The sequence below is a fragment of the Palaemon carinicauda genome, chromosome 18, assembly GCF_036898095.1.
Source record: "Palaemon carinicauda isolate YSFRI2023 chromosome 18, ASM3689809v2, whole genome shotgun sequence".
Lineage (NCBI taxonomy): Eukaryota > Metazoa > Arthropoda > Malacostraca > Decapoda > Palaemonidae > Palaemon > Palaemon carinicauda.
The window spans coordinates 24,246,091-24,258,590 of NC_090742.1; the positions used below are offsets into that span (position 1 = coordinate 24,246,091).

Sequence of the window (12,500 nt, forward strand, 5' to 3'; positions counted from 1 at the left end):
TACCTTAAACAGCAAGCATGCATGTTAGCGATTACAGGAAGGAATATTATAAATTCTAAAGCAAGAACAAGCACTAGGACAGACCGATCTATAATGAACCATTGCACATGAACAACCGACTTCTTATAATCTGTGTTTGAGCACATTTTCATGCAAAGTCATGAAACTTGAGGTACCCATGGCAAGATCGCGAGAGGGGTCGCCAAAATCGTCAACGCCCACCCACTTTGCGGGCGTGCCAGAATCTTGGGTGGGTTGGAGGGTGGGATACGAGGGTGAGGGTTAAATGGAAGATTTTATTAATAATGTTTTTCGTGGCATTTGATTTTCTAAGTGTAAATAAAAAGGTTACTTAAAGAGATGCATAAAAATTCTTTGGTCATTTTTCCGGTATAACCTTCCTTTCCTTAAAGGGCAATTTTATAGATGTCTTCGTGATTAATGTTCATTCCTCTGGCTTTTTTTTTTCTTTTTTTTTTAAGGGCCAGGCATTTAAGGGCATTAGACTACACACCTTATAAGTTTCAGCTTCAACTATGGCTAATAACAACAACAATAATAATAATAATGATAATGATAATAATAATAATAATAATAATAATAATGTAATAATAATGGTAAAAAATATTCATGAAATCTCGTCTGGTTCTTCTGTTTAAATTCTTTCTATTTTCTAACATTTCTCGTCAATTTCCTCATATCTCATGTCATTCTTATAACTTGGCTCTGTATGATCGTGAAAGAGAGAGAGAGAGAGAGAGAGAGAGAGAGAGAGAGATGGGGGGATTCTTCATGACGCTTTACGATATTCGTTCCGGCCAGGCCCCTAAAATGAGAATTAATGAATCTACGGTTAGCATCGGATGAGGGGACCAGGAATATTAGGCTGATCTTTTGGGTCATTGTACCAATGTATACCCATGCATGCACACACACACACACACACACATATATATATATATATATATCTATATCTATCTATCTATCTATATATATATATATATATATATAACCACAACAGATAAATGCAGCCGTTACTAGTCCAATGCAGGGCAAAGGCCTCAGACATATCAATTCATGTTTGGAGTTTGGCCAGTTTCATCACCACGATGGCCACTGCGGATTGGTGATGATGGGAGACTTTAGTCGGATCGCTTACATGAAACCAACCTAGTATGGATGGACCTGACTAGTACAGCTTTGCTGATCATAGGGATAAATAAACCCTTTCATCACGTTAGGGTATTCCCACTCAAAAATGGATACATACATACATACATACATATATATATATATATATATATATACAGTGTATATATATACATACATTATATAAATATATATATATTATATATATATACATACATACATACATACATGTGTGTGTATATCTCCACATCGTCATAATCGCCATCTGTTACTTAATGACATTTCCTCTCAACTCTAAAATTTTAGAAACTGATTAACTCAAACTCAAATGTACAAAAATAATAAACAAAGATGTCCTTCTAGTGCTACCCCTAAGGGATGGTATAATTATCATTAAATGAAATCAACGAATATAATAAACGTTATTCATTTAAAATAATTATATGAAATACGTTTCATATCATAGCTGCTAATATTAAAAAGAAGCCATTAAAATTAGAAACGCCATAAAAAATCAATAGTAAATGTTACTTGGTAAGCCCAAAGAATTACCAAATGGTCCAAAACTGGCTTTAAACGAATTTCTCTAAACTTTTATATCAAGTAACCAAAAACTTTCTTTGGGGCTATTCCCCTGATAACTCTGTAAAAGAAACTTCTTTTTACTGCAGTAATCAAAGGTGCTGGTATGCACAGATTCAGAAAACTATTCCCGTGTAAGGATGGTATTATTTAGTAGGTTCTATATTATATGAGTTACTATATATATATATATATATATATGCGAGAAGTAGGAGAGGATGAATGGAGAAGTATTGATTTAACAGCTCAAGAGAGAGAGAGGACTGGCGAAATCTAACAGCGGCCTTTTTGCGTCAATAAGTGTGGAAGGAGATGGAGATGATGATGATGATGATGATGATGATATATATATATATACACATATATATATACAGTATATATATATATATACATATATATATACATACATATATATATATACAGTGTATATATATATATATATATATATACGCCCATACTATATGCATAAATTTATATGAATTTACACACACACACACACACACACATATATATATATATATATATATAAAACGCAATCTTACCAGTACCTAATTATACAGCTACTTTACTATTTACTAATTTACTATTCACACAAAGCCGACAACTATTTGATGTTAAAACGCCAAGTAATTTCACATTTAATCAAGAACCAAGAACGAAAATACTAGATATTAAAGCCACAATCAGAATGTTATTAAGCTTGGAGGAGGATTTTTCTTTATTCATCTTATATTAGTACTTTACGATGCACAAATGTTAAGTAGTAAAATTGTACAAATATATTAAGAAAAGGCTATAAAGAAAGAGAGATCTATGTAGTATAATGGGCTATGTAGCATTACAATAAATTCATACGAATATATTAAGAGAAGTCTATATTTGATTTGGCCTTTTATCGTTCGTTACAAATGCGAATAAAAACACTTTGGGAATCTAGAGAGAAAAATCTACACAAATTAAATAAGAAATACACAACGCTAAGCAGGGAGAAAAATCAGTATTCATAAAATATAAATTAAGACAGGAACGTATTACTTATTCAGTATGAATTGCACCTCGCCCTACTACGAGACCTGTCCCGGAAGTTTTGCGTGTCCTGTTATTCGAACAAGAGTGGTCTAATGTAGTTGTTGTGCTTTCGAGGTCATTGAACAGGTAGTTGTGGTGACAGAGTGGTGTAGCACTTGGGCTGTGGATCTATCGGACCGCGTTCAATCTCAGACTCACACTGACATGTTCACTAAGCTACTAGTTTCTTTCTATTGTCCCAGATCAACACTGTATTATCTGAAAACATCAACCACTCCATTCATCATTCCAAAATGATTTTCACCATTTGGCAGCTTCATCCAATTATAATTTATTCGACCTGTCGCATCACTTCATACGGAAAGATGTTGAAAAGTACCGGAGTCATAACACATATTCGTCTCAGACCTACTTTCAAACCAAAAGAGACTCTCCTACCTACATAGCTAACTATACCACAAACTTCACTTCCATCATGAAAACTTATAGTTGCTCTAAACAACCTTTTATCATACATTTTCTATATCCGGGGGTGGCACATACAGCTGTTTCCCTATACTTTCAAACTTTTCACATAACTGTTTCGTAACAAACACATGATCCTCGTGATCTTTTCATTTCCCAAATTCATAAGATTCTTCCCCTCTAGTTCCACAGACACCTACCCTACTTTCTCAATCAAACCCCCACCGATTACCCGATCTGATATATAATGCTAAACCTTATAATTCCAACTGTTGCCTTTTTCCACCTTCAATTCATACGACAAAAACAATTCTCCCTCACACTATTGGGACTTTTCCCCTAATATAAGATACCTTCCAAGCCCTGGTCAGCCATTCAATCACACAATCCTCTCATTTCCTTTCTTCAACCTTTTTAATAGTTCTTCATAAATATTTAAGTCACTTCCACAGGCCCTTCACTAACGCTTTCAACCTTTCAACTCTTGCATCAATCACGTCTGCGTCTCTTCTACCATCTACCTTTAACAAATCTAAATACTAACTCCATCGACCCAATATCTCTATACTTGCACTTTTTATTCTGATCCATTTATTCCTTAACCTTCCTATCTGCATTTACTGGGCTTCCTTATAATTAAATTTTCAATTTCTCTTGAAATATCTATCCTCCTTATCTCCTTACTTTTCTGTTACTTTCCATATATATATATATATATATATATATATATATTTACTCTTGACTACTATCCATAGCTCCAGAGATAAATCAATTCGCCAGTTAATGCCACGTTATTACTTTAAATATAAAATTAATACAAGGTTAGTTTTAAGCGACGAGGAAATGAACCACTGTAGTGGAAGGTGACACGAACTTATTGTCAACAAAAGGGAATAGAAGGGATTGGGTGCTCGAGCAGGCAAACAAACCAACAAGTTCAAATCACGTATCAAGACTGAATGGTTCGATGTTAAAGTTGAGTTGGTGGTTGCATCTCCCTTACCACGCCTTCTGTGGATGTGTGTGTGTGTGTGTGTGTGTGTGTACTACGACAGACAGTAATAGAAATGACGTACTTGGTACAATGCATCTCGTAATAAAAAGGCATCAATCATTGTTAGTCTACGGCAGTAGTAATGCCGTGTGATTCATTCTTTCCCCGAGGAGCGAAGATTTCGTGATTCATTCTTCTCCCGAAGAAGCCCTAGTTCTCATGTGTGATTCATTCTTTCCCTGAGACGCTAAGCGTTGATATGAGTGTTTCATTCTTCTGCCGAGGAGTTTAATGTTTGTCTGTAATTCATTCTCTCCCTGAGAAGTAGTGTTAATGTGTTTTTCATTATTCCAAACAATCTTGGCTACATTACATGTTGACAGTACTGGCATGGCTGCAAGGTGTTGCCGAGTTCATCTCTTGAATGTATGAACGTGTGAGAAAATTTAGGAGACTTTCTGGGTTCTAATCAATAGGGATACAAGAGAGAGAGAGAGAGAGAGAGAGAGAGAGAGAGAGAGAGAGAGAGAAATTGGCAAGAAAAGGTTCTGTAAGTCTTTGTTGAAGGAAACGAAAACATTGAATTCTTGAACAAAACTATCAAAGATATCCCAATGTCTATTCATAACCATAAAAGAATTTAAAAATCGAAATACAAAACCTAAGTACAAGGTAAAACTGAATAAGAAATTAAATGTCTCCTGTCTCACGTCTCGAAATTGTTTAGTGAATTTAGAATCAGGCCTATGTCAGAAATTTTCGAACGTATAGCTTTCGGTTAGATATGTAGATACTCTACAGTTGTCTACAAGAAGTGAAAAAATAATAGTTAAAACGCTACGCAAAATGACGGACTACAAAACTGGTGTTATTTTACGGTTATATAATGTATTTGCAATTACAACTTTACTGTGAACTGTTTAACCCTTAAAGCCAAAGTCCATAAGGTTGAAAAATGTACTTCGAAATTTAACGAATAACCATTTTGAAGAAACAACATACCTCATAATTTTTTATGACAATGATGAACTGCAAAACAGGCATTGTTATTTTACTGTAGAACTATGTAACGAATATGCAATAACTTTATTGTTAGCTATTTACCCCTTGCAGCCAAGGGCTTGAAGATTGGAAAATATACTTAAGAATTTAAAAAAATAACCATTCAGAAGACACGAATTAATAACTGCTTAAATTTTTCAATTATTGATTATTGTATTAGATCAAAGGTGTTTCCAAATTATTATTTTCGGATTAAAGATGTTGATCGGAAAGAATGTTTTTCTTTGACATCATAAAAGAAAGATGTTCCCTTGAGGGCTTGCCCACATCGATCGAATGACGTCGTCTTCCAGACGAAAAAGAAGAAGAAGAAGAAGAAGAAAAGGGGCGTGTCCGAATCAGCACTGCAGCCTATGTCAGCTGCAGTTTTCCTAATTACATTTCGGAGCCATAAAAACTTCAATATACAAAATGGACGGTTGCTGAAAGAATTACAATTTTTGGATGATAAGAGATGTTCTTTTCTATGACTTTTATGTTAATATTAAAAAAAGATGGAAACTAATTTTGAAACTATTTTTTGAATACAAAATAAAATCGATCGAAATTCCTTGAGGTGAATCTTTGTTTGTCCCGCAGGAGGCTAATGCCGTCAGTGAATAGGTTGGCAAGGATACGATGGTGGAAGAATAGGACAGGAATAATAATAATAATAATAATAATAATAATAATAATAATAATAATAATAATAATAACCATTCCTATTTGATGAGAATCAATAAAACTTTGCTTTAACTTTATGACATTTATGTTAAATATTTTGAAGAATTCTCTCTCTCTCTCTCTCTCTCTCTCTCTCTCTCTCACCTAAAGGGCCACACATAATCATCCAAATTAACTTTAATTCGGTTATGAATAACAGTCTTAAAATATGAATAAAAGAAACCCATTTCTTCGCATGCTCATTTTCTGTGCTGAGAGAGAGAGAGAGAGAGAGAGAGAGAGAGAGAGAGAGAGAGAGAGAACACTTTAAATTTTCCAAACTTACTTTCAATCGTTCAAGAATAAAATTTTCTTAGAAGATGAATCATCATCATCATCTCCAACACCTATTGACGCAAATAGCCTCGGTTAGATTTCGCCAGTCGTCTCTATCTTGAGCTTATAAATCAATACTTCTCCATTCATCAACTCCTACTTCACCCTTCATAGTCCTTAGCCATGTATGCCTGGGCCTTCCAACACTTCTAGTGCCTTGTGGAGCCCAATTAAATGTTTGGTGAACTCTTTTGGGGACTGCGAATTTTTTTTTGTTTTTCACACGCACATTTCCTTTGCTGAGAGAGAGAGAGAGAGAGAGAGAGAGAGAGAGAGAGAGAGAGAGAGAGAGGAGGTACAAAATAATTCTCGAGTAAATCAATTTCAAAATAGAAATGAGCCGAACAAATTTATCGCTATTTTAAAATGGGTGGGTTAAAAGAAAGATCTCTAAATAACTATAACTTGAAGCTTCTATGAACCTTTACCATAAAGATAAACTAGAATAATGAATTATTGCTACTCTTTATCCTATTGGAACTTAACAGTCAAGTTTGAAGGGGATGGTTTCATGCACGGAGCAAAATAATAATTACGGTCTTCTTGCGTTAAAACTTAAAACCCAATGATGATGATGATGAACGAGTATGACAACTGAGAATCATTGTGGTCTCATCTGGGTTGGGGAAGATGCGAAGGCCGTTCCTGAATAATAGCCTTTATATAGCGATGCCATCAAGCAACTGGCTTAAATGCACAAACAGGCAAGTCATTCTCAGGTAAAGTGTGGATGCTTACGGCAAACATCAGAATATAAATGACTCTATTGCTGTGTGTGTGTGTTTGAGTATGAGAGAGAGAGAGAGAGAGAGAGAGAGAGAGAGAGAGAGAGAGAGAGCACTTTCAATCTTTTAAGCTTACTTTTTATTCGCTTTTTTAAATCTTCCAAGCTTACTTTTATTCGTTTATGAATAAAATTTTCTTAAAAGATGAATAGAACAAATCAATTTCTTCGCATGCACATTTTCTGTACTGAAAGAGAGAGAGAGAGAGAGAGAGAGAGAGAGAGAGAGAGAGAGAGAGAATTATTAATAACAGTGACAGTGATAGGAAAAAGTGCTGGCGATAATTAAAAGGCTAACAACTGCAATAATAATAAGAGCAACAACATGGATGCCGTAACGGAAAGGAAGTGTTTCTCCAGTTAATATTTCATTCTTTTAATTAGATATTAGGCTGATCCTCAGAGGAGAACATACGGGCAATTTGAAGCAGAGTATCATCTATCATCAAAACGCTTATTTACCTTAAGGATTTTTAATAGGGGGATGTAGCATACACTGTTAAAAATTTACATTGAAAAAACGGTAAATGCCTGACAACGTTTTTTTCCAGGTTTTTTACCGTTTTAAAAACGAATATATTGAAGTAATGCAGTGATATTACGGTCACCAACCCGTAAAATATAATAACAAAGTAGAGAAAAATTACGGTTGCCTGTATTTTACTGAAATACGGCTGAGAACTGTATATTTTTACGGAGAATTTCCGATTGAAATTACGGTTTTTATTAACAGTGTATCGTAAAATTTCTTTAAAAATAGCATCTCATTTCGTTTTATAACTCCATGTACGGATTTAGATAGCGAGATAAGGTGAAGGATGATATGGAGACTGGAAGTTTGGTGGAGGAGAATGCCTTTGATAGAACGTAATAGAGAAGTCGCATCAGGCAACCGACCCCTTAATGTAAGGATAACGGTGGGAAAGATGAGTACGGATTTCATCATATCATCACTTAAATCCAATATATAATAGCAAATTAATAAGAGAAATCCTGCAGTGAGCCCAAGAGTTAATGCACTTAGAAGATTAATAATCCCAGATTCCTTATTACTCTTGTAGTACTCTTGTAGATAAACAAGATGAAGCTATTGAATATATAAGTTCATGAAACTTAACAACTCAGGGACACATGAGTGATGACCATGACAATCCCACATACGGGCTTCATTGATTAACATATCTTTAACTACGAAATTAAAGAAAATAGTAAGAACCATAACAGTCAGAAAGAACGGAACCACAAATTTCTCGTATCTCATAACGAGCTAAGTTGAAGGACTAAATGCAACGGGGAACACTTGAATAAGACCAAGTCGTGATAACGCTGATGCAAGAGAGGGATTAAAGGGACTGGAGTGGAGGTGGCGTTGATAATAACACCAAAATGATGACTGTAAAAAAAAAAAAAGTGAAAAAGATGAAACGTTACATTCCAAAATCATGCTGTCATCTCCCGGATTACAACATGTTGTTGGCGTAAGGAGTGTCTCCACGGATCAGTTTACCCACGAAAAGAAATATTCTTTCTGTTAACACTTTCTAAAATTAAAGCTCTCCTCAGGTTTAAAAGTCCTTGTTGCGTCAGGCCAGGAGTGTTTGTTCTATCAACTGAATATACTTTAATGTCCATTAAAAATATTTGCTTACATGGAGAGTCAATCGTACAGTACGTAGAACTTGTAATTCTTCAAGGATCGTTGATGACTGGCGATGTTTGTTGTCATTTAACGACGTTCTTTAAAATTAAAAGCCCAAATAAAGCCAACGTAAAGATGCTATATAATTCATGTCTTTACCAATTCCTGATCACGGATAAATATGGACAGCTGGAAGGCGATTGGAGTAGTTATTAGTTTTTATATAACGTGCAAACAGTGTTCATCTACAGTATTTATACGGAGCATTTTTTCCGAGTATTTGTATAAAGAATTTATGTACTGTATTTGGAATTATAAATATGGTAGGATTTGAAATTATGATTAGCTTTCTAGGGCGAATTGAGTATAATTAAACCTACACTTTCATTTAAAGTCGCAAGTCTTTCGATAAACAATTCCAGCCTCCATGGTTAAAAGGATATCAGATTGTCTGCCTTACATAATGATATTGATACGGGTTTAAAATGTGATTAAAAGCACCCGAAATATGATACAAAAAGAGGCTGGTAGTCGTTCAGAGTGGAAACAGTGACATTGGGTTCTTGGTAAGAAAAAATGTCTTTGGGTTTAGGATGGGGAAAGGGGTATTTGCATTTAGGATTACAAGAGAGGATTGCAGGTTTAAGGTGAAATTAAATAATTTGTATCCACTGTGTCAAAAAAAAAAAAAAAAAAAAAAAAATTTGAATTTACGGAGGAAAAATGGACAGAATTTAAGCGAGAAAAAAGGCTTTGGGTTCAAACCGGAAAATAGATTTGGAGCTATAGGTGAGAACAAGACGTTAGATTTAAGGTGGAACAGCAGACTAGGTTTCGGTTTAAAAAAATTTATTTAAGGTGAAAAAAAAATGGATTTGGATTTAAAGTAACAAAAAAGACTTGGATTTAGGGGAATGCCAATTAAATTCTAAGGCCAAATTTGGATTTTTCCTGAAGGGAAAGCAAATCATGTTCCTTCGTAATAATGTATAAAGAGCAAAGGCCGATGGATCTGATAATCAAATGCTATTTTCTAAGATCCGGAGAATAAAAAAATACGGTTATAAATTAGGAAACACACAAGAAGGGATAGAATTCTACGGTTTTGCATTAGAAAGAATTTAAGAGGTCTATAAACTGTGGAAACCTAGAACCGTATGATTTAATATAATACAGGTTTACAAAGAGCGAATAAGATGCGATTTTTTCCGAAATGAAAAGAAGGGAAATCAATGTAAATATAATAATGGTTTCATTAAAGAGAAAATCCCTCTTGGTAGTTATCTCTGATTATAAGTTTCTGTTTTGAAAGAGAGTTTATGTATTGAAGGAAGGTTTTCATCCAATACCGTGCTAAGAAGTTGTCCTGATGCATTAATTGTTAGTAATCAATTCTTATTCCGACACAATACGTTCTTCTTCCGTAAAAGAGAATCTGCAATAAACTTAAGTTTTCTATTTCAATTAAACTGTAACACGATACGAATGTCTCTCTCTCTCTCTCTCTCTCTCTCTCTCTCTCTCTCTCTCTCTCTCTCTCTCTCCTATTGAAATGTAGACATTTTCTCAACTGAAGTTTTAGTCTGAATGAAAATAAAGCTAAAAATAATAATTCATCTCCAAAACGTAATGTTTATTCACCTACGGACTGAAAAGTTGCACAAAGACAGTGTCTGGTAATCTCAGAAGAGAGAGAGAGAGAGAGAGGAGAGAGAGAGAGAGAGAGAGAGAGAGAAGTATCTTTAATGAAATGGAAGAGAATCAAGAATATATCAGATAAACATGGTCTCGTATTATCAGATAATTTTCCAGGTGCTCTTCGACATTTCTCAGTTTTGGTAACATACAAGAAGACAGATCTCCAATATATTCTATGACATTCAGAATATTAGTTATTCTCTCAATTGCTCATTTATATAAGTTAATTTCATATTTCAAAGCGTGGCATTTTCAATGATAGCATATCACATCCACTACGGAAGGGAAAAATAAAATAGTTTGAAGAAAACTTTCACTTGTTATGGAATGAGTTTCAAATGAAAAAAAAATATTTATAAATGTTATCTGTCATTTTAGACGAAGAACTCGTGGTAGATCAAATTGTCCATGAACTGGCTCTTACCGGAAAAAGTAACTGACAACTAGAATAAAATTTTGCCATAAAACAAAATGGATTTGGGACATGTGAAGTGACTTGCTTAACAAACTGCGAGGTAAAGCAATAGTGTGCAAATTTTCTGTGCCTAGTTGATCAATGAAATAATTTATTTAGCTTTCTATCCATTATTTCCAACGTGTTTAAATCCATTTAATATTTCAAATTAAAAAGGAGTTTATCAATAATTCATTTAAGTGAGGTGGAAAGATATGCAATCATTAGAAATTCGTGTACTGTACTGTAATAAGAAGGGCTCTGTTTATTGGACTGATTCTCATGGTCCACACTAGGCCTCCAACTCCCTTTTTACACCTTTCCCATACCTATGGAGTGCCTTATGGAAAGCGTCTGTGCTGGCATAAGGCCAGCTCAACCGACCAAATCGTAAGATAGTGCACGTTGCTTACATAGTTTTATGAGGGAAAAGGCTCGTATACAGACGTTATCACCTGGAGAGAGAGAGAGAGAGAGAGAGAGAGAGAGAGAGAGAGAGAGAGAGAAGGGTGTGGCATTTTTTATACAATCTACGGAGTAATGTCTACTTCTACTACATATAAATACTAGGTTCCATTAGGCTATGTCAAAACTCTCTTCAAATGAAAGATTAACATGATAATATATGATTTAAAAGATAACGACATAAACATTCATAAATATATAGTCCATCAAAAAGCTCCAGTTAGAGATTTACCAGAAATTATGTAAGAATTATTTTCTCAGTTCATATCAACTGATAACAGTCTTTCATTCTGGCTAAAGATTCCAGACATCGCTATCATTATATATTACCTTAATAAGTCTTATTTATAACATAGCTTCAATTGAGAAAAGTTGTTCTAAAATGATATCAACAAAATAATTCTACAAAAGCACTGCACACTGTTCCTTAATCATGACAACACGAGAAACTCTTAGCCTATAAATAACTGAACACTAAACATGAAAGACATAACAATGATGACAATGGTCTCACTCTATGGTACGGCACCACATCACATCACTCCCCCTACATTCACCATCCTGTCTCATCTCGGACCTCTATTTCATACTTCCTGACACCCTAAATCACAATCCCTCTCCCCCTCCCCCCTGCTTTCCCTTCTCATCATAATGCATGTAATAATTACACCGTTTCCGGGAGACACGGGCAGGACGATTAACTGCCGGGGTTTCGTGTTTGGCTCATTTTCACCCTACTTCGGACTGACGTCACCAGTACATTTAACAGTCCGTCTGGGACCCCCTCGAGGGAAATTCACTAAATCATGATGATTTAACTGTATTTCAATGCTTAAAACACTGTTATAATGTTGTTATAATGTTAGATGAATGTAGGAGTAACTTATTGCAGTATTATATGTTCTGTGAAACGTTTAACATTCAAGATAACCAAATCGCAAAAATAGGTCTATATCAATATGTTTGTAGATCTATATCAATGATGTTTGTAGGTCTATATCAATAATGGTGGCTTTCCGTCATGAAGGAACTAATTAGACGTTGAAAACATTCACACTGTAATTAAATACAAGTGGAAAACATGACGGTCTGCATCATAAAACGCTCCGTAAACTATATGAAATTCAAGAGTGAAAACTCA

At 34.6% G+C, this 12,500-nt stretch overlaps 1 protein-coding gene across 1 annotated transcript in view; it reads left to right on the forward strand.

Moving 5' to 3' along the window:
• The window catches only part of ringer (ringmaker), a 100,274-nt gene that overhangs the window by 1,016 nt on the left and 86,758 nt on the right, over nt 1-12,500 (forward strand). The gene's annotated exons all lie outside the window — the stretch shown is intronic.